General features: G+C 43.9%; 1 protein-coding gene across 1 annotated transcript in view; it reads left to right on the forward strand.

Moving 5' to 3' along the window:
* Window positions 1-17,187: 17,187 nt before the first annotated feature.
* The window catches only part of HMGA2 (high mobility group AT-hook 2), a 169,014-nt gene continuing 162,759 nt past the window's right edge, over window positions 17,188-23,442 (forward strand). Inside the window, exon 1 of the mRNA XM_068272758.1 lies at window positions 17,188-17,216. The gene's annotated coding sequence lies outside the window, so the exon portion shown is untranslated. The remainder of the gene's footprint in view (window positions 17,217-23,442) is intronic.

Genomic DNA, 23,442 nt, shown 5'->3' on the forward strand with positions numbered 1-23,442 from the left:
GGGAGCATGCGTGGCTGGGCAACGAAGCACAACTTGGCCAGGCTACCAGGCCATACTGTGGGTGACAGGAGCCACACAGGGAGACAACAAGGGACCAAACGACCTCAAGGGGGCTTAAGGAAGCCCCAGGTAAGTATGGAAACTGAGATGTGCTCGATCTCAGGTACCCTTTAACAACCTAGGAATGCTACATACCTGGCTGGATACAGAAAGCACCGCTCCAAGTTTATAGCATGGACAAACTACTTTGTGATTATAGTCATTTGAAAGAGAAACATGTGTATGCCCACTTCTCCCTTTGTTTACAGACTAGGCAGCATGTTTTTATGTCAAGTATTATGAACTGTCACGAGGTTCAAATTATGAGCCAAGGATTTAGTCATCTAAAGCAAACAAAACAAAAGCATATGTTTTTTCTCCAGTGACAAGTTTCTGTACTCCCAAGTGACATTGTAGTATAAAGGGATATGCACATGTCCTTGTTATTTTTGTTTTGGTAAAAGAAGCCCCTGTGATACAGCTAGCAGTTTACCTGACCACTGATATGTAGCTTTTCTACGCTGATTTCCCTGCATTCTTTTAAATAGTATACCAGGGTTCAGTTTTCATCACAAATATCCTAAAAATGTCCCCGCGCATTGTATTCTACGCTGACCCAATAACTTTAACTGAACTTAACATTAACTTTGTCCCCTGCCCTGGCTAACTGCCCCTAAATACCCTAATCCACTGTTTGTATGTGTCAGATCATGAGGAGCTTTTGGTCAAGGTTTACTTCAGTAATCTTTATAAGCTTACTGACTACGCCATTGTGGCCCAAATCCGGTGAGTCCTGTGCTCTCCTGGTTCTGTTGTTAATTTGTATTGGGAAAACAGTAAGTTGAAAAGTCCAGAAATTAAAGATATATACACCTAATTTTTTTAGATATGACATTTTTTTAAATAAAAAGTATACGTCTGTGTCTATGCAGATATTTTATACATAAAAATGTCACTTACAAAACTATATTTAAAACAGTTGCATTAAGCTCCTTAGTGGTGGCTGGGAATTAGCGTATGAATTCCCCAGGGAAATATTAACAAAAGTCTAATAAATATTACGTTGTGCTGAAAGCACATGTAAAACTTAATGAGGGTTACAGACACGGTGTAGCATGATCGCGGTAGGTCATTTCCACTACCGCGATTCGTTTTTGCCGGGAACGCGAACGCGCGGCGGAGCGATATTTGCCGCGATTTTGCTATGCAGTGCATAGCATAGCAAAATCGCGGCCGTGAACGTCGGGGAATCGGCGGTAATTGCGATTCAGCAATCGCTAGCGTTCAGCGTGAACGCTAGCGATTGCTAGTGGAAAAGGGCCCTCAGGGTACGTACACACGTCCAACTTTTTTGAACATCCGCTCAGCGGATCCATTAGACCAACTGTCGTTAAAACGACTGTTAGGTCTGTACATGTGTACAAATGGCTCTTATGCTAGGCACACACACGTTTTTGCGTTCGATAATTTCTGTCATGTCCGATATGACGAAACGATTTTGATCGTTTTACCACTCGATTTCTCATAGAAGTGAATGGAAATTGATAAGAAAAGATACAAGATTCTAGCGGGAAATCAAGCGGAAAAACTAATTGAAAATCGATGGAACAGAAATTTGATCGAAAAAACGCTTTGTGTGTACCTAGCATTATAGACGTTCAAACAACAAGTCGTTTGCTCAGTCATTTAATCTAGTCCATTGTTCTATCCAGTCCATTGTCCTTTATCAAGTTGGTTAAACAACATGTAAATTAGGCAAATTAGCATAACAGCCGCTTTGTTGGTCAGTGTGTACATGATGTTTGAACGACTTGTTGTTTGCACTTCAACTCGTTCAATTGACCATTGTAAATGTAACTGCCCGCCGCACGTGCACATCCGCCAGCTGCACGCGCACACTCACCTGCCGCACGCGCATACCTGCCCGCCCGGCCGGCCTGTCCTGCTCCTGTCCCAGGCTGTCCATGCGGCACATGCGCAGTAGCAAGGAAACCCACACACGGGGACAGGACGCAGAGACACAGGGGTTTTATTATGTAGGATTATTATTTGTGAGTGTTACTTCATACAAAGAATTGTCCATCTACAGTGCACAAACCTTAACATACTATACTGTTGAGGGATTTCGATTTCCCCTTTTGTCTTCTCAGCCGGACTCTTTTTTTTTTTTTTTTTTTACTGATTTTGGGACCTTAATTTGTATCTAGTGTCCTGAAGATTTTTACAAATTGTAGAAGAGTCCATTGCAGAGAATTTTTTTTGCATATTCTTTTTTTGCATCTCTAATACCATTCTGCAGTCTGTATCTAGCAGCTTGGCAGAGGACTTTGTCACCTGTACAATGTGCACTTTCCTTATTGAGAGTGAGACGCAGTACTCTATGCTGAAAGCACCCCTGGATCCCGGATCGCTTACCTCTTCTTCTTATCCTCTCTGCCCACTTCAACACTGTAGCTCCACTGGTTAGACTTCCCAGAAGGTTAAGAGTAGCAGAAACATCTAGGGGTAAATCAGGTACAGCTAAGTTTAGAAGGCTCAGTCTTTGTTTGCTGGTTAAGGTAATCCACTTGGGTTGCACAGAGCAATTTAAAAAAACAACACATAAAACAAAAAAAGACAGAGCAACTTTTCTGAGGCTGCCACTCCAGGTGCCATCTTTAAAGTTTATTTACATAGATTGTAATTATTATATAGCTATGGGTACCATGGATATAAATTTGGTGGCTGGATAGTGCACCTATTCAGTAAGGAGACATTGGGCAAGACTCCCTAACACTGCTACTGCCTACTGAGCGTGCCTTAGTGGCTGCAGCTCTGGCGCTTTAAGTCCAGGAGAAAAGCACAATATAAATGTTCTGTGTCTTGTCTTGGTACCAGAAAAGGATGAAATGTTGCCTTAGGGAAGTTGGCACTCTGGTTTGTTATGGACAATTAGTTGCTTTTTCCCCATCTCTTGAGATATAATGTTAAGGAAGACAATGTACATCTCAAAACACATTTTTTTTCACATTTACAATGGCAAGTGAATTTCAAGTGGTTTACGAAACTCAGTAACAGCAATACATTCATCTGTTTTGAACCTCATTCTAATATCTCCACAATTTTATCAGTGTGCAAAGCAATTTGTTTCTATGCTCAGAGGAGAATTATGAGTCTAGTACTGTGAAACAGTCAACACCTAAACAATTTCCAAGTCAGTAACTGATCAGATAGTAGTGAGACAGCATACACAGCATACAATGGCTAGGTGATCTGATGTTTTCATTTGCACAATGGGACAACTTCCTGTTCCATTGTGCTGATTGAAGGCCCCCATATGCACACAGTATGACATGTTTGACTGAATGGAACGGATGCAAAAATTGCCATGGACAAGCAACCCATGGCAATTTTACTGGTACTAACGGCATGGGGTAGCATGAATTACCCTATTCGTGCAATTCACATTGTGCTAATAGGGTAATGAGCACCTGCCATTAGCAATGGAAAAAAAGAGCTAGTTTAACCACTTTCCCTACCCCGGGACGAGTATCTATATCCCTGCAAAATCCCTCTTCACCTCGCAGGGACGTAGGTACTACGTCTCTTGCCGCCGTGCACTTCCTCTGTAACCAAGTAAGTCACAGCCGCATTGCTATGACGCCACTAGAGGGTGTCATAGCAATGCAGCTGTGACTGACTTGGCTACAGAGGATTCCTTGTGGTGCGGATGGTGGCGGAGATCTGTATCAAAAGACCCACACAGTGCTGTAAGGGTATCAAAAGACCCACACAGTGCTGTAAGGGTATCAAGACCCACACAGTGCTGTAAGGATTTCAAAAGACCCACACAGTGGTGTGAGGGTATCAAAAGACCCACACAGTGCTGTAAGGGTATCAAGACCCACACAGTGCTGTAAGGGTATCAAAAGACCCACACAGTGCTGTAAGGTTATCAAAAGACCCACACAGTGCTGTAAATATGTCGGTATTTACATGCCGATGGAAGAGGGGAGGTCCAAGGGTTGTGTTGTGTAGCACACCTCTGGATAAAGAGTATGGGATGTGCCAAGGCTATACCCGGCAGCACTCCAGATCAACCTCTGTAAAGATTGTAGAAGCCGGCACCATCCAAAAATAAGTTTATGCTCTTTAGTTCAAGTATATGACTTGCAGCACTAGCTTGATAAAGAGGCGGCTGCCTCAAAACGTTGCATTTGAAGCTGTAATGCCTTACTACTTGAATAAAAGAGTATAAACTTATTTTTGGATGATGGCGGCTTCTACAATCTTTACAGATGGAAGAGGGGAGAACATGGCTGGACACACGGCCATTTAAATCACAGGACAGGCAGCTTGCTGCACACGCCGAGGAGGGGAGAACATGGCGGGACACACGGCTATTGAAATCTGCTAGGAATAATAGCGGTGCATATCATGTATGCAGAGATAGCAAAGCAGTGCAGACGGTAAGCAGAATGACCAAGCAGCGCTCTGCATATGCTGGTACACTCAGGGGACACAGGTATACCTTTACATTCTGCTCGGGGTGGGTGATGAGGACACACAAACACATGTTCAATCATTTGCGGCATGTTGTATTTACACTATCCCATGCTGTTGTATATTAATGGGATTCACGGGTGCCTAGTCATTTAAGCAGTGTCCTGACCAGTACAGCAGATTTACACACTCAGTACTGAGGAGGGAAGAGTGGCACATCCATCAAAATCTGCTACCAAAATCTGTCAACAGTACTCTGCACATGGCAGAGGGACACACAAAGGTCTGCGTTTCCTATTATCGGCTTATATGTGAGTGAATCATTTTTTTCCTGGTTTCTGGGGTAAATGTTGGGGAGGTGGGGAGGTTGGCTTATACGCGAGTCGGCTTAATACTTAGCAAAAAGTACCACCCAAAGAAAGCCTAATTGGTGGTGAAAAAAACAAGATCATATCAGTGTGATAAGCACTAATAAAGTTATTGGGAGATGAATAGACGCAGCGCTGAAAGGTGAAAATTGCTCTGGTTTTCAAGGGGAAAACCCTTTGAGGTGAAGTGGTTAAAGTGTACCTGAGATGAGCAAAGTAAATGGATTTATACCTACCTGGTGCTTCCTCTCTGTTGCCTGATAGCTCCCCCATTTTGGGTGGAGAAAAATTGCCTCTTATATGCTGAAAAATAAGGTAAATGTTAGATCACTGTACTAGTCCAGGGCTGGGCAAAGTTTGCATGGCCCAGGCTGCATTCTGCGGACCGCGGGCCGCATTCCTGAAATATTTCCCCTCCTCTCTCCTTCCCCTCTCTCTGAAGTGAACTTAAAACTCACCTGATCACTGATTCCTGCTTCGTCTCCATGGCAACAGGGCATCAGGGCGTGTAATACGCTGGCACGTCCCAACGTTGTGTCAGGCGATGCCCTGTTGCCATGGAGACATGACGCGGATATCAACTATCAGGTGAGTTTTAATATCTCCCGTTACCACCCGCTCATGACTCTGCAGGGAGGGAGAGAGGAAGGAGAGGGATCCGGCCGCCTGTAAGTGGGTCGGAGTAACAGCGCACGCAGGTCGTAGCTTGCCCAGCGCTGTTCTAGTCTTATTTAAAAAAGTAACAGAAAAAAATTATTATACAGAAAAAAATCTTTCTAGACTGAAAATTTCCTAAGATGCTGTATTTTAAGTAAGATGGCTTTCATATAATTTATCCTATGCTGCAGGAGGTCCCTTGCGGGTTTGTAACAGGTGCAGTGGATATCTGCATTGATAATATAGTATAGCACTGAATTAGCCCATTTACAAACTGCATATATTTGCATCACAGTAGCTTAAAATCTGCAACAATATGGAATTATTAGAATCTTATTAACTGTTCCTAATCATGAATTCTTGCTGGCGTTTGACCTAAGGTGTGCACCTTTTGCCTATAAGACTTGGTGCACCATATAGTTCAGCTGCTTAGCTCTCTGTCCAGCAGCCTATTCTGTCCTATGGAGTGGGGATGTGGACAAGAAGCAGGAGGCATCCTGCTGCAGCTCACAGCGGAGAAACTAATAGTGATCTGCTGTGGATGATCTAACTCAGTGCATAACTGAACAAGTGGCCACTGACACTAACTGCCCGTACACACATCCAATTTTGATTGGCCATCCTCTGACCAATTTTACCACCTCCATATGAGGGTTTACCTACACAATCTGCTCATAGTATGCAATATATGTTGTCTGTCATACTACATGGAGGTAGTAAAATTGGTCATAATTGAAAGTGTGTGCCAGGGTTAAGAATGGCAAAAATCCAGCATCCGTACACAGCTTTGCGAAAAGGGAACTTTAATTTGATTCTGGATGACCATAGTAAGCACCTATTCAGAAAATAAAATCTCTTACATATAGGCTGGCTGCTAAAGTTTTGCACAACACACTGGCTTTAGAAAAATATAGGAAAAAGGAAAAACTTTGGGCTACATTAAACTGACTATTTGGTAGAAGGAAACTGTATGACATGGTTGATGTGTTTGTTGGATGAAGGGATCATCCTAAATGACAAAAACCCTCTTTAGATAGTGTAAGTTATTGATCCAGCAATCAGAACCTGTTCCCTTGGTAATTAGGTTCTGTGAATAATGGCCCATACTCACGGGCAACTTTTTTGGCCTGTCGCCAGCACACGTGAGCGTGTGCGCGACAGGCCGGCGATAGCTCGTCGCCAGGTCCCTCCGCATACACACGGCGGAGGGACCTGGCAACTGATGCGGCGGAAGCTGTCGCTGTTGCTCCTCAACCCGCCGGAAGCCCAATGTGTTCCTATCTTGTTGCTGTCGCTAGTCCGCGTACTCACGCGGACTAGCGACAGTTGCGGCAGAGTTGCGGTGGCAACTGACGCCAGGCGATTGAGCGGTTCAATCGCCTGGCGACATCAGCGACGAGTGACAGTTCGGAGTGCGCGCCCGTGAAACGCCGCATACTCACGGGCGACCTGTCGCCGCAACACACGCGCGCTGCGTGTTGCGGCGACAATTGTAGCCCGTGAGTGTGGGCCATAATGGTGGTCACAGGAATTCCGTGTGTAAAAAAACAAGCCCAAGGTCGGAATACCAACATGTCAAACAAATTTAAAACACAGAAGAAAATTGACAGAGCGAGTCTATTCTGGGCAACAAGACAGCATTCACTTTGAAAAATATCAGATTTGGCTCTGCAACGTATTTTTAAATTCCAAAATGGCTTAATATAATTTAAACCTGAATTACAAAAAAAAAAAGTCAACAAGTTTTTTTAAACCAGAAAAATGATGATTCCAAAAATGTCAATTTTGATTTTTAAACTCTTTAAAGAGAAACTCCAACCAAGAATTGAACTTTATCCCAATCAGTAGCTGATACCCCCTTTTACATGATAAATAGAATGATTTTCACAAACAGACCATCAGGGGGCGCTGTGTGACTGATTTTGTGCTGAAACCACTCCCACTAGAGGCTCTGAATACCGCGGTACTCCTGGCAAACTGCCACAATGTAACAATGTTCACAGACAGGAAATGGCTGTTTAGAGCCGTCTAACAGCCAGAACAGCTAGAAACAGCTACATAAAATGCCCACAGTAACAATGTCACCATGTAATACATGTCAGAATGTGAATCTGGGAGAGGAAAGATTTTACAATGAGCAAACACTGACTAAATCATTTATACATAATTATGGTAAAAATGAAGCACTTTTTTTTATTACATTATTTTCAGTGGAGTTCCTCTTTAAGGGATCTAAAGCCTCCTTTCAGCCTAAGCATTTTTTAAATGTATATCATAGTATGTTTGCATTACTTAGCAATCCATGCTTTGTGCATTGCAAGTCCTTACTATTTACAATACATACATTTAAAGACTGTACTTGGCTAGGTGAGTCGTATAGCTTTAATTTCTGTTGCAATGACAATGGAGTTTCACTGTGGAGACAGCTGTCTACATTCTTCCCCTGTCACATTATCCTCCACACAGGAAGTAGTTAAAGGGAAGGTCCAAGCAAAAAAAAAAAATGAGTTTCACTTACCTGGGGCTTCTACCAGCCCCATGTAGCCATCCTGTGCCCTCGTAGTCACTCATTGCTGCTCCAGTCCCCCGCTGGCAGCTTTCTGACCTCGGAGGTCAGGGCCGAATTGCGTACATTTTTACACATTCCCGCTAGTGCAGGAACATTAACACATACATTTTTACGCGTTAGTGGTGCAACGTGTACATTTTTGTTCCTGCACTAGCTGGAATGCGTAAAAATGTATGCAATGTGGCCCTGACCTCCGAGGACTTTTTTGCTTGGACCTTCCCTTTAAAGGAAGACTGCAACCATTCTCTTTATGTAGAAAGATGAACCCTTTGTAACCAGCACTGCAGCTAGAATTCAAGCTCATAATAATCTTCTGACCTGCAGTGCTGCCCACAGAGAGATCATTTTTCAGTGGAGCCCATCGTTCTTCAGAATATCCCACTCTTCTATTACCAGTATTGCCGACGCATAGCACGTGGCGCTTATGTGAAGTCACACACCCACCATATATACCGCCTTGTATACCGATAACGGAAGAACATGGGATTCCATAGCCAGATGGGCACCATGCGGTGAACGACACAGGACAGGTAATGCATAAATGCACACATGGGGGGTACATTTATACACCGGGGAAGGGGCAGCGCCAGAGGTTTCAGCACATTTGTCGTTCGTCCATTATCGCTCGCATTACTGCCGCACACCCGATTGATCACAATGTCCCGACATCTTGCATCATGTCCGATTGATACACGCGACCGATTTCATCCAAAAATTGGTCTGCACGTCGATCAAGCATGCTCTTGGCGGCATCGATTTTCATCCGATTCAATAATAATTATCCAGTTGGATGGTCGATCGGCTGCCAAGTCGATAGATGTATGGGCACCTTATTCTCTTCCCTTAAAGAGAACCAGAGATGAAGCAACCTCATGTATTTTACCTTATGAATCAGTGGGAACATGACAGTAAACACCTAATCTGCTCTTTGTTACATTGTTCTCTGTTTAATTTGCCTGTTATCACCTCTAAGATAAGAATCCCGACTAAGCAGTCGGTCTGGCTTTGCTACAGAATAATTATAGCTGAGACTGTGTTCTTTGCTGTCTTCAAGTCCAAGCCTGCCCCCTGCTGGCTTTGCTCAGGAATCATTATAGCTAAGTCATTATAGCAAAGCCAGAATCAATGCTCAGTCCGGGATTCTTATCTCAGCTAGATAACAGACACTTTTAGCAGTGAGGATGGAACAGAGAGCATGGTAAATGTTTTCTCTAATGTTCCCACTGATTTCTATGGTAAAATACACAAGGGTGCTTCGTCTCTGGTTCACTTTAAAGAGAATCTGAAGCGAATATAAATGTTATACATAAACACATGTCTGTAGATCTCACTTTTCTTCAGTAAATTAGCCAGATACCGCTACTCTTCCGGGCCCCGTTTGTCCGCATATCAGTTTTGAAAAATGGTACTTCCTGTTTAACCACTTAAGGACCACAGGTCCCTTCCCCCCTCCACCCCCACAATAACCAGGCTACTTTTTACCAATTAGGCCACTGCAACTTTAAGGCCTCGCTGCAGGGCAGTACAACTCAGCACACAAGTGATTCCCCCCCCCCCCCCCCCCTTCTTTTCTGCCCAACAACAGAGCTTTCTGTTGGTGTGGTCTTATTTATGTTTATTTTTATAAATAAATGGCACTATTTTTTTTTATTTCTGTAATAGGACCGCCCTCCCTCCTCCACCAGGCAATCACCGTGATCGGCTGTCATAGGCATCAGCCTGTGACAGCTAATCACCCCTGTGTCTCCCACGGGGACAGCCGTGGCACATGGCTGTCCACAGTACAGCGCTGCCGTAGATCGCAGCGCTGTATTATGTAAATAGATGGGGGTTTAGCTGTCTAACTTTCTCCTAGCAGCGATTGCCGCTGGGAGACTGATGATGGAGTGGAGCGATCTCCTGCAAAACCCCGCCCCAGGACTTCTCGCCAATTGGTGTTGAGCGGTCTTGGGGCTGCTGCCTCGTCCACGCCAATTGGCGTGCAGGGGTCGTAAGATAGTCAAAGATAGCCACGACCCCTGAATAGCTTCCAGGTCTTGGCCATTAATTCAGTGCGGGCTCCACTCGTGTGCGCGCGCAGCATATCATCAAAGCGCACCACCGTGCTCCTTTGTTGATGTACTCGGAGCTTGAAGGGTGGGTAGTGTGCACACTTGGGGCGGGTATAGGCGGGTATAGGCAGATAGGCGGGTATAGGCAGTGGCGTAACTATGGAGCTGTGGGCCCCGATGCAAGTTTTACAATGGGGCCCCCCAAGCACTCTATACAGAACAATTAATACGGCGCACCAAAACCTGCCAATGGCAACTACAGTGTCAGAGGTGCAAGAAGGGGATGGGGAACAGTTTGTTAATGATTACCACTATACAAAGTATCTTTAGAAGTGATTTTTATGAGCACAGGACCAATAGAGAGCTAATACTGTAGTTGAGAGAGGGCCCTTCAGGGCCCCTCTGGCCCAAGGGCCCCGATGCGGTCGCTACCTCTGCACCCCCTATTGCTACGCCCCTGGGTATAGGCTGTAATAAGTGGCGATTGAGTGTTGAAGAGGCAGAGCTACAGTAAACTGCTCTGCCTCCTCCTGGGAGAACATTCTGCGTCCTGGTAAGTGGTGGAAAGTAATTAGCACATTTTTGGGGACAGGATTGCTCATTCTGCCACGGGGATGCGGTGGAACACTTAGCAAGTTATTGCTGAAGAGGACTACAGTATAAAAGGAGCAAAAACATTTTGGATTCAGAGTCTCTTTAACTTTAACCAATTCCTAGCAGCTAATCTTCCCCTTTACCATTAGTCCCTTCCTGATACCTAAAATTGTTTCCTGAAGTGAAGTACCCACGGAACAATAGATTGTGGAAATCTACCAGTGAATGATCGTTCCACAATCTATCATTCAAGATCTTTAGCAACAAAATGCAAACGATCTGATAACACTGACGAACGTTACACCAATGAACAATAGGGGAAGTTCCATAGCCCTTAGCGGAAATTTTTTTTAACGATCTGTACACACAGGCATTGATGAACGATCTTTACCTGTATGATCCATCATGATGGTCTTTCAAAATGAACAAGTGTCGGCCGTCTTTAACTGTTGTTTGCTGCTTTTTCGCATAATGATAGTTACACGTTCATCTGGCAAAGTGACAGACAAAATCTTGCCGTGTGTATGGCTTACCCACTTTCTGGCATCTAACCATTCCCTTATAGTTAATCCCTTTATAGTGCACAACCCAAACCTCTCCCTTACTTTTATTCCCATCCTGACTTCTAACTTCTACCCTTGCATTGAGCCCCTACACTCTGCCTAACCTTAACTTTCTAACCCTAGGAACTAAAACTAAGTTCCCACTACCCTTATCCCTTTACCTCCACCCTCCTAAAATATGCCTAATACTGTCATACACACCTTCTGTTGTCTTCACTGTATGGTGTGTTGGTTATCTTTTGTATGACACTCCTAAGTCCTTCATGCAAGAATGTACTGCATCCAGTTTCTCACTGTTTATGTTATACAGTAAGAAAATAATGCTATGAGTGTATGTTTTCATACGTTTATTTTTTTCATATATATATATATATATATATATATATATATATATATATATATATATATATATATATACTGTAAATCCAAATTTCCTCTCAAGCATGCAATAAAATAGGAACAAAGGTACAACTGGATGCAGTACAAAACGTACCAGCATACCAAAGGGACCTATAAAAACAGCTTTTAAGACAGAAGAAAAATACTACATTAAAAATTTGTCATAAAACGGAAACAAGGTTCTTCTTCCGCTGAAAATCATACTAACAAACATCTGCCAATATATAGCATGATGTGTTTCATCTGTCTGCTATGAATGTAACATACGCCCTGCTATGAATGTAACATACGCCATATTTCCCTTGTTTCATACATTTATGATAGCATACTAGGTAATAAAGGGATATTTTTTCTTATTAAAGCTGCTTTTAATCAGAATTTTGTGGGGTATGTTTAACATGCTTCCCTTATTTCCTTTGCTTGTATTTTTATAATGTTATATTTATTAATAAAATAAGATCATAAAACAGCTAACTGCTGTGGAAAAAAATGATTTTATACTGAGCAGCAAATCATTGATCTAACCCTAAAGTAAAATGTAATTTTTGTTTAAAAAACAAGAATGCTGTACACATAGAGTATGTCAGTGTCACACAAATATTTTTGTAGACTAATGACATTACAAAGTAAACATATAATTATATATTTAAAAAAAATTGCAGCCAGCATTATTCAAAACTGATCATACGCTAAATTTTGACTTCTTTACATGCATTGAGTTTTTACTCTCTCTTAAGTATGGACTTTCAATGATGCTGCATGAATGCACTTAATGCACAGAACAAGAGTCACTGAGATAATCCAGTGATTGGCATTAGAGATGGCCCGAACAGTTCGCTTACGAATTTATTTGCGTGAACTTCGGTGGTTCGCATTCGCGGTGAAGCGCAAACTATATGTGAGTTCGACCTGCCCCCCTATACTACATCATTAGGGTCAACTTTGACCCTCTACATCACAGTCAACAGACACAAGGTAGCCAATCAGGCTACACTCCCTCCTGGAGCCCCCCCCCCCCCCTTATAAAACGCAGGCAGCGTCAGCTTTTTCACTCACTCGTGTGGCTGCAGTAATTAGAGAAGGCAGAGAACCTGCTGCCATAGGGAAAGCTTAGATAGGCTCTTGTGTTAGGCTTCTTAGCTTGCTCCTTGCTGATACTTATTGCTAAAAATCACTCCTCAACAGCTCTTTTAAGAGCTAATGTTGTTCTTGTGATCTAATTTTTTTCTTGTGTGTGTGTGTTCCACAGACACTTGTGTTGCATATACAACCCTGTCAGTCAGTTGCAGCTGCTGGACCTTGGCCCCTTGGTAATTCCTACTGTGCCACTGCCAGGCCCAGCACATTCAGTGACTACCTGTGTCTGTGACAGCTGCACATTTGTAATACCAATCCCTGCATACCTGTTCAATAGTGCACCTACCTATGTGACCGCAAGCAGTGTTATATTATATACCATAGTACATAGCAAGGAAATGAGCAGCGCTACTTAAAAACAGACTAGTGCCTACCTGCAAAAGAGTGCAAGCCCCATTTCCTTGCTATGTACTAATGTAATTCGTTTTTGGTCAGCTGCTCCCACTTAACAGCCATGCTTTTGGTGTATATGCAGAGCTTCTGTTTGGGTTCAAGGTGCGTTTGTAGTTCCTGGGGGGGCTCAGCGCATCTCTGATGGAGGCCATTCGGTGTTGCGCTGATCCACCTTTTGCGCAATTTTCAATTTTATTTGATTAGCCGCACCCAGGCTATGCATATACATAGGTTAGGATTTAGTTAGTGTTAGGCCCCTCCCATGGAGGATTGACTTCTTCGCAGTGGGAGGGACGAGTACTTAACCAGCTTGGCGGTATGGACGAGCTCAGCTCGTCCATCACCGCCGGAGGCTGCCGCTCAGGCCCTGCTGGGCCGATTTTCTTCAAATAAAGAGCAGCACACGCAGCCGGCACTTTGCCAGCCGCGTGTGCTGCCTGATCGCCGCCGCTCTGCGGCGATCCGCCGCGAGCAGCGGCGAAAGAGGGTCCCCCCAGCCGCCTGAGCCCAGCGTAGCCGGAACAAAAAGTTCCGGCCAGCGCTAAGGGCTGGATCGGAGGCGGCTGACGTCAGGACGTCGGCTGACGTCCATGACGTCACTCCGCTCGTCGCTATGGCGACGATCTAAGCAAAACAAGGAAGGCCGCTCATTGCGGCCTTCCTTGTTTATTCTGGGCGCCGGAGGCGATCGGAAGAACGCCTCCGGAGCGCCCTCTAGTGGGCTTTCATGCAGCCAACTTTCAGTTGGCTGCATGAAATAGTTTTTTTTTTATTAAAAAAAAACCCTCCCGCAGCCTCCCTGGCGATCTTATCAGAACGCCAGGGTGGTTAATAGGTTGCATGCAAGCTGTTAATGGAAACCAACATCCTCCTCTAGTGGTAGACAGGTCATGTGTATGCTCGGTGTGTATTCAACCCCACAAGTGGGGCTTGCACTCTTTTGCAGGTAGGCACTAGTCTGTTTTTAAGTAGCGCTGCTCATTTCCTTGCTATGTACTAATGTAATTCGTTTTTGGTCAGCTGCTCCCACTTAACAGCCATGCTTTTGGTGTATATGCAGAGCTTCTGTTTGGGTTCAAGGTGCGTTTGTAGTTCCTGGGGGGGCTCAGCGCATCTCTGATGGAGGCCATTCGGAGGCGGCCTGGTGTTGCGCTGATCCACCTTTTGCGCAATATTATATACCAGTCACTCGCTGCACCTGTTCACGGTACCTTTGTGTGTGACAGCTGCACATTTGTAATACGAATCACTGCATACCTACCTGTTCAGTGCACCTACCTCCGTGAGCGCACGCAGTGTTATACACCACTAGTCACTGCACCTGTTCACGGTACCTGTGTGTGTGTCAGCTGCACATTGTATTGATACCAGTCACTGCATACCTGTTCACTGCACCTGTGTGACTGCACAATGTATTAGTGAAGTCAGTGCATACCTTTCACTTCATTCCGCCCAATATGGGCAAAACAGGCAGAGGCAGGCCACCCAGCAGGTCTGTTCGAGGTCGTGCTGTCGTGATTTCGTGTGGCCCTGGACCAAAGTACAGTGTTCAGAAGGCGCATGCCATCAACCCCCAAGATTGTCAGGACGTAGTTGACTATTTAACACAGAACACCTCATCTTCCTTAGCTTCCGCACGGAAGCATGACATATCTTCCTCCTCTTGCTGTGATTCTGGCACCCCACTTAACACTCAGTTGACCGCCACCACCAAAGTGCCATCATCCCAGGGCTCATCAGTGTGGAATTTTTTTTGTGTGCGTCTGCCTCAGATGAAAGCAATGCCATCTGTACTCTCTGCCACCAAAAATTGAGCCGTGGAAAGACCAAGACCCGCGTAGGGACAACTTCCTTATGAACAGGGCTGCTCAAATCCGGATTCGGGAGACATCCGGATAGTTCTATCCGGATATCTCCCAGTTACCTGTGCGGGGTGGGCGGGGGGTTAATCTTACCTGTCTGATGTCTTCTTCGGTCCGTCCTTCGGCACCTCCCACGATGCGGTCCAATCACGTGACGCACGTGGAGCGCATCGTGGGAGGCGCCGAGGGACGGACGAAGAAGACGTCAGACAGGTAAGATTGACCCCGCCCAGGTTTACTGGGAGATATCCGGATATCAACTATCCGGGTATCTCCCGGATCCGGATTTGAGCAGCCCTACTTATGAATGCACATAATGACAAAGCACAAACTGCAATGGGATGACCACCTGTTGAAAAGCAGCAAACAAAAGCAAAGCCACACACCGCAGTGTAAGATACCAGGCTGCAATTATTTCTCAAAAAAGGTGAAACCCAAACTGTACCGTGATGTTGAAAGGCAAGTGGTGTCATCTCTGGCACACAGCGTTGGGTCAAGGGTCCATCTGACCACATGGTCTGCAAAGCACGGTCAGGCCTGCCTGAAGACTAAGTCAGTCCCCACACACAGCATCTCTGCCTGCATGCCATGTGACTGCCTGCCCCAAGACTAAGTCGCTCCCCACACAGCATCTCTGCCTGCAGGCCGCTTGACTGCCTTCTCCGCCACAACCAACAGGGTCCAGGACTCCAGGCGGATTCCTGAATAATAATTTTTCTGGTGCGTGTACATGCCCGCTTAATTTTTCTGCCTGCCCTGCAGCTGCAACAACAAAACAAAAGGCATGTACATGTGTCAATTCCCCTTCGTGATTGTTACCTTGCCATGGTGAAGGGGCTTGCGTATCACAATGAAGCAATGACTGCCGGCTATATGAGTGTCTCGGGGGGGGGGGGGGGCACACCCAAGATAATAAGGTTGTTTCTTCATTGTGGACAGACCAAATTCGATCAGCTGGACAGTCACTGTTATTCTGTCTTTGAGCTACCTTAGCCCGGCAACCATATGGGCTTGAAAACCGCCATGGCCTGCACTCTCGCCATGGTGCGCACCAGGCCAGCACGGCCATCACTACACATACAGCTGTTTGCGGTGCGTTACACAGTGAGTTTGGTGTGTCAGCGTGAAGCAGTACACTAATTACACTCCCTGATTGATGTATACACATGCAAGATGTTTTAAAGCACTTTAGGCCTCCAATTTAGCATGCAATGTGATTTCTGCCCTTAAAGCTCTGCTGTGCTTCAAATCCAGATTTTTCCCTGGGACTTTTGGCGTGTATCCCACTCCGCCATGCAAAAACTCAGATGTTAGACCCTTTGAAACATATTTTCCATCAATTTTATGGCCAGCATAAATGTTTCTAGTTTTCAAAGTTCGCAACCCCACTGAAGTCTATTGCGGTTTGCGAAAGTTCGCGCGAACCAAACTTTTTGTGGAAGTTCGCATTCGAGGTTTGCGAACCGAAAATCGGAGGTTTGAGCCATCTCTAATTGGCATCAGGAGCTGAATAACCATCTGACATTTTTTTTTAGGATAACTGTAGTATGACTGCTTAAAAAAGGTAAGTAAGGCAATAGTAAATGACACAGTGGAAATCTTTACCAAAAAGTTGCAGCCTTGGCTCTCCTTTATTGGCAATCTCGGTTTAAGATCCAGCACCCTCTCAATCTGAACTCATTAGCATGCCACCACTTTTCTATGGGTCAGTACAAGCTGCTATCTTAATCTGAACACCCACCCGACGATGGATTGGGGAACCTCACAGCGACGCCTCCCGCCAATTGAGGTTACCCAATCCATCATCCTACCCGAGGGACCATGCAACGTCACACACAACAGGCCTTTATCGCAAAAAAAGTAGGCAGTTCAAATCTGACAGAACAGACAGGTTTTGGGCAAGTCCATCTCTTCATGGGGGATTCTCAGGGTTTTATTTGTTTTCAACAGCATTTCCTGAACAGCTGTTGCAACGTATAACTGACAAAATAGTGTGCAAGGGAGTAGGAAGGCTGGCTGGTATCTTACTATTTTGGCAGTTAAACTGCTGTTTCAAGAAGTGAGAGACAACAGAGACCCAGGGAACTCGTGTTGGCGAACAGGTGATGTATTGCTGCGTCAATCATCGTCTTATCAAACACCGACCCGCCGACGATTAAGCAACATTTTCTGCCTGGACAGATAGACTGAATCGATCAATTTCGGATGGAAATCGATCGATCGGTCAACATTTGCATTAACGATTACACAGCAGATTCGATCACAGTGATCGAATCTGCTGTATTTCGATGGGAAATCGTTTTAGTGTATGGGTACCTTTAGTTGTGCGCTTGATTTTGTAGTAACAGTAACACAAAATTGTATTGCAAGTTTAATACAATAAGTTCCACAGCAGAAAGCTATGGAAATTGACCTTCCAATAAACAATAAAAAAGTAGTTTAGGACTATAATGTGCAGACAAGCAGAACAGCTGCTTAGTGTCTGGTGTAGAACACTGCAAATGTAAATGTTTAAGTATGAGGCCCAGTTCACATTACAGTTAAAAAATGGTCCATTCCCGGATCGGAAGGGAACGGATTGCAATGGATGGGAACGGATCCAGTGTTAACCTATGGATCCATTCACATCCGTCCGTTCAAAAGGATCCGTTCCACATGATCCACTGCATGGAGTGCAAGTTTGCTGCTGCACCAATTTTTATAGACCGCTGAGCCCACCAGAACAGAAAGGAAGCTGAAGCGTTGCACTGGGGGCAATGATAAAACGGAACGTTTCTTCACACTAGTGAAACGATCAACTGGTCATCAAATCCGTTTTCACGGATCCGTTTTCCACTTCAACGCAATTGTGAATCAGGCCTAAGTCCCACAACACAAAACAATGGTAATGAAGATGAGCAGTTACAATAATCATAGTTCAGGGCTATGCACTGATGAGATATGCTGCAGTTGCTAATGATGAAATATAATCCCTTCAGCACAAGCAATAAATAGGTATACTATGCAGCTATACACTAATAGTCCCCAACTAACAGACCCCATCCCCAGCCTATTCTTAGGTATAATATCCTGCAAATTCTGTACAGAGCCACACACACAGCTGTAGACATCACTTATTACCCCCAGCCAAAATGTCCTATCCATCTCTTCAGCAGCACTGATCTAACCAGCTAACAAAGAAGCTCAGAAATGGCAGCCAGTTGTAAAATGGAAACTTTTTATAGGGCCTAGCTGGGGCCATATGCCAGGTGATCAAGACATCCAATAGGAAACTGGCTACCACAAACACGTTTTTTTTAGGTTTTTGTTGTTGTACCCAGCTACTGCTTGGCTGCCTCTTTGGTTCACTGCAGTATGCAGTAGCCTAAACAATTTTCCCACGGACACTGCTGTTGTATGATTATGAAATTTTAGAACCACACACTTTTAAGCACATACGTTTCCACTTAGAAGGTCTATAATAGTTTTTCCACCAATGTGTTGAGATGTAGTGCGTCTTATACATGTGTGTTCATGCTATATGTTGGCACAGTATAAAATCAAAATAAGAATACTAATACAGCATTTAAACATGTGCACTAAGAAAAACTGACCAATGCGAAAAAAAAGACACAAAAAATGTACTTTTTTCACTTGCAAGGACATTTTCTGGTGGAAGTCAGCCATAGCAAGTACATCACTACTAGATTTCAGTATGAATCAAATCATATGCAGGTGCTAAAAGGGGTTAATGGAGCTAAAATCCTCTACTGTTTACATAGACAGCCCTTGCTGCCACACCAAACCACGTTATGGTATCCTTTTCCATATTCATCTCAATCATGCAATTAAATATACAAAGAGTTTTGAATTGTGAATTATGACTCATCCTTACCCACAAGCAGTTGTACAAAACAGAAGTGTGAGTCAGTTCTTAGTCACTTATACATTACACGAAACACTACCATGCACAAAGAGGGAAGTTTCACATTTATGAAGTGTGTCATGCTGGCATCAAATTAGAGCACTTTTGTACTTATCCGCTAGCCTACTACAGGATATTCCTAAAATGTTCCTAATATTTTATATAGACTTGGGAACTTTTTAATGACATTACTTTCATGTACACATGGAGAAATGTATATTTCCGGAGAGTAACCAGGAGCAAATATGTAGATGACTCATATTGCTTGGCATGATGTGAAAAGCAACATGCCAAATGAAGATTTAAACATGATGTTACAAAGTCAACAGTTGAACACTTCCTCTGCCTATAATATAAGGTTCATTATCAGGTCCAATTTCACACTTCACAATCATTAGAGTTTAATTTACAGAATGGAAAGTTTATTTTACACTTTGTATCTCCTTCACCAATAGTGATTATTTAAACCATTGGGATCATGTTTTCTGTTTTGGCTAATTGAGCTATCATAATTTGTCCTCTTATTAGGAAATGTACAAAGCCCTGAATATTTTTTTTATGTTTCAGTCTAGAATACTCAAGTATTTATCTTTTAAACCTTGTTGTGATATATAAGCAAAATAGTAAAAACTAAAAAATATATACATACAGTATACACACACACACATATATATATATATATATATATATATATATATATATATATATATATAGTGAAGTGGGCAACATGGGAGAAAGAATCCTCTACAGGCAGATACAATAATGCATGGGGCTGTTACCTCTACCTACTGTAAGTGGTATTTCTTCTTTCCCTCCAATTTTTCTTTCCATCCTTATCTCTTCTCCCCCATTATGTTATGTTGGGTTCATGGTAAATTATAATACTTTTTGTGGGGGCTATGGTACCATATGTTACGCAGGGGCCGCCATGGTGCATTACAGAATGTTACATTGGAGCCATGATACTCTATTATATAATATGGGTACAGTGATGTATTATGGTGTATGCAAGTTATGGAGCATTATAATATGCTGTGCAAGGGCCATGCTATATAATAGTGTTACGTTGGGGCCACGATGCATTATAATTTGCTATGTGGGGTCTATGTTGCATTAAAATGTCATGTGAAAGCCATCCTGTACTGTTGCCTTACTTAAAGGTCACAGGGACCGTTTTGCACCACTATCTTATGTGAAGACCATAGAGTATATAACATGTCATGTGCAGCCCATGGTACATTATGTTATGTAGGAACCGTACTGCACTTTTATCTAATGTGTGTGTGTGTGTGTGGGGGGGGGGGGGGGCAATGGCACTTTATAATATACAGTTGTGTTCAAAATTATTCAAATTTGAGTGTTTTGGCCATTTTGACATTGATTTTGATCATTTCAGTCATCTTGTTTACAATTAAATCAAAGAGGCACTTGTAAGTCAGACAAATATAACATAACATTTATTATGAAATAACCACAAATGTCTTTTCTGTGCTCACATCATTATCAGTTTTATTCAACCCCCAAGTGACATTCACTCTTAGTACTTAGTACAACATCCTTTTCCAGTTATAACAGCTTTTAAACGTAAAGCATAGCTTGACACAAGTGTCCGATATATGGGTATCTTAGCCCATTCTTCACGGGCAAAAGCCTCCAGTTCAGTCACATTCTCAGGCTTGCTCGCTGCAACTGCTTTCTTTATGTCCCACCAGAGGTTCTCAATCGGATTTAAGTCTGGTGACTGCGATGGCCACTCCAAAATGTTCCAGCCTTTAACCACCCTGGCGTTCTATTAAGATCGCCAGGGCGGCTGCGGGAGGGTTTTTTTTAAATAAAAAAAAAACTATTTCATGCAGCCAACTGAAAGTTGGCTGCATGAAAGCCCACTAGATGGCGCTCCGGAGGCGTTCTTCCGATCGCCTCCGGCAGCCAGAAGTAACACGGAAGGCCGCAATGAGCAGCCTTCCGTGTTTGGCTTCTCCTGTCGCCATGGCGACGAGCGGAGTGACGTCATGGACGTCAGCCGACGTCCTGACGTCAGCCGCCTCCGATCCAGCCCTTAGCGCTGGCCGGAACTATTTGTTCCGGCTACGCTGGGCTCAGGCGGCTGGGGGGACCCTCTTTCGCCGCTGCTCGCGGCGGATCGCCGCAGAGCGGCGGCGATCGGGCAGCACACGCGGCTGGCAAAGTGCCGGCTGCGTGTGCTGCTCTTTATTTGAGCAAAATCGGCCCAGCAGGGCCTGAGCGGCAGCCATCGGCGGTGATGGACGAGCTGAGCTCGTCCATACCGCTAAGATGGTTAATCTGCAACCATGCTCTAGTGGACTTGGTATGCTTGGGATCATTGTCCTGTTCAAAAAGGTCCAACGTCTCCCAAGCCTCAGGTTTGTGACGGACTGCATCACATTTTCATCCAATATCTCCTGGTACTGAAGAGAATTCATGGTACCTTGCACACGCTGAAGCTTTCCTGTACCTGCAGAAGCAAAACAGCCCCAAAGCATGATTGACCCCCCCCCCCCCGCCATGCTTCACAATAGGCAAGGTGTTCTTTTCTTCATAGGCCTTGTTCTTCCTACTCCAAACATAGCGTTGATCTGTGGGCCCAAACAGTTCTAATTTTGTTTCATCAGTCCACACAACACTATCCCAAAACTTTTGTGGTTTGTCCACATGACTTTTGGCATCCTGCAGTCGACTCTTCTTATTCTTTGGAGACAGCAAGGGGGTGCACCTGGAAGTTCTGGCATGGAGGCCTTCATTACGCAGTGTGCGCCTTATTGTCTGAGCTGAAACTTCAGTACCCGCATCTAAAAAATCTTTTTTTCAGTTCCTCAGCAGTCACACGGGGACTTTTCTCCACTTTGCGCTTCAGGTAGCGCACAGCAGTTAAACTCAGCATCTTCTTTCTACCACGACCAGGTAGCGTTCTAACAGTGCCCTTTGCCTTGAATTTGTGAATGATGCTTCCTATGGTGTCTCTTGGTATGTTTAACATCTTTGCAATCTTCTTATAGCCATTCCCCTTCCTGTGAAGAGAAATCACCTCTTCTCTTGTCTTCCTGGACCATTCTCTTGACTTCACCATGTTTGTAAACACACCAGTAAATGTCTAGAAGGAGCTGAGTATCACAGTAATTTTAAATCTGCCTAATTGGTGCTTATTATGCTTGATTGCTGCTTGTTAAAGGGAACCTTAACTGAACGGGGGTAAAGAGTTTCACTTACCTGGGGCTATTACCAGCCCCCTGCAGCAGTCCTGTGCCCTCGGCGCCGCTCTGGAATCCTCTGGTCCCCCGCTGTCACTTAGTTTCGTTTTTGACGACTCACCAGTCGCCGGCCGCCATGCGTATTATTGGACGCATTCACCAATGCAATTAGCGCTATTGCGGACCGTAACGCGTACAAAAATACGCGTTGCCGCATTCCGCACGCGTAGAACGAAACTAAGTGACAGCGGGGGACCAGAGGATTCCAGAGCGGCGCCGAGGGCACAGGACTGCTGCAGGGGGCTGGTAATAGCCCCAGGTAAGTGAAACTCTTTACCCCCCATTCAGTTAAGGTTCCCTTTAAAGCGGAATATAACCCTGCATTTCAACTTTGCTCTAAAACATTATTTACAGCATATTATATGCAACCAGCATTTTTTTTTACTAGACCAGCATTGGAAGGGTTACACACAGAGCTTTAAAGTTCCATGGAGAGAAATGCAGACACATCCGAAGCTTAGATAGATACATTTAAATAAATAGACTGTAACAAGTGAGGAATGTTACACACTATTTGGCTGTCCTCCAGCTCCTGCACAGTCAGAGAGAGTGAGTCACATTCCACAGTTGTTACATTTTGTTTTGCTTAAATGTATCTATCTAAACTTCGGCTGCGGGGAGCAGTTCTCTCCATGGAACTTTAAAGCTCTGTGTGTAACCCTTCCAATGCTGGTCTAGTAAAAAAAAAAAAATGCTGGTTGCATATAATATGCTGTAAATAATGTTTTAGAGCAAAGTTGAAATGCAGGGTTATATTCCGCTTTAACATCCACAGGTGTTTTCAATACCCGATCGAAAACACTTGAATGAACCTCTGTTTTTAAGAGTGGTAGTCTTTAAGGGGTTGAATAATTGTGTCAATGAAGAAATCACAAAAAAACATGTAATACTGTATTACAAAAACAATTGATGTCATTTTAGTTGCATTTTGTTCTTTAAAAAGTCCTTGTAAAGGTGCCCATACATGGTACAATTTTAATTTTTTTTTTTCGATTAGATAATTTAGTTCGATTATTCCATTTGATCGAATATAAAGATTTTTCCAGCATGTCTGATCAGATTTTTCTCGAAAAAAAACAGTATAATCATTCCAATTTCTTGATCGAAAAAAAAAAATATTTTCAACTTTCATTCGATTCGATCATTTAGATCGTA

Source organism: Hyperolius riggenbachi, chromosome 3 (genome assembly GCF_040937935.1).
Source record: "Hyperolius riggenbachi isolate aHypRig1 chromosome 3, aHypRig1.pri, whole genome shotgun sequence".
Classification (NCBI taxonomy): domain Eukaryota; kingdom Metazoa; phylum Chordata; class Amphibia; order Anura; family Hyperoliidae; genus Hyperolius; species Hyperolius riggenbachi.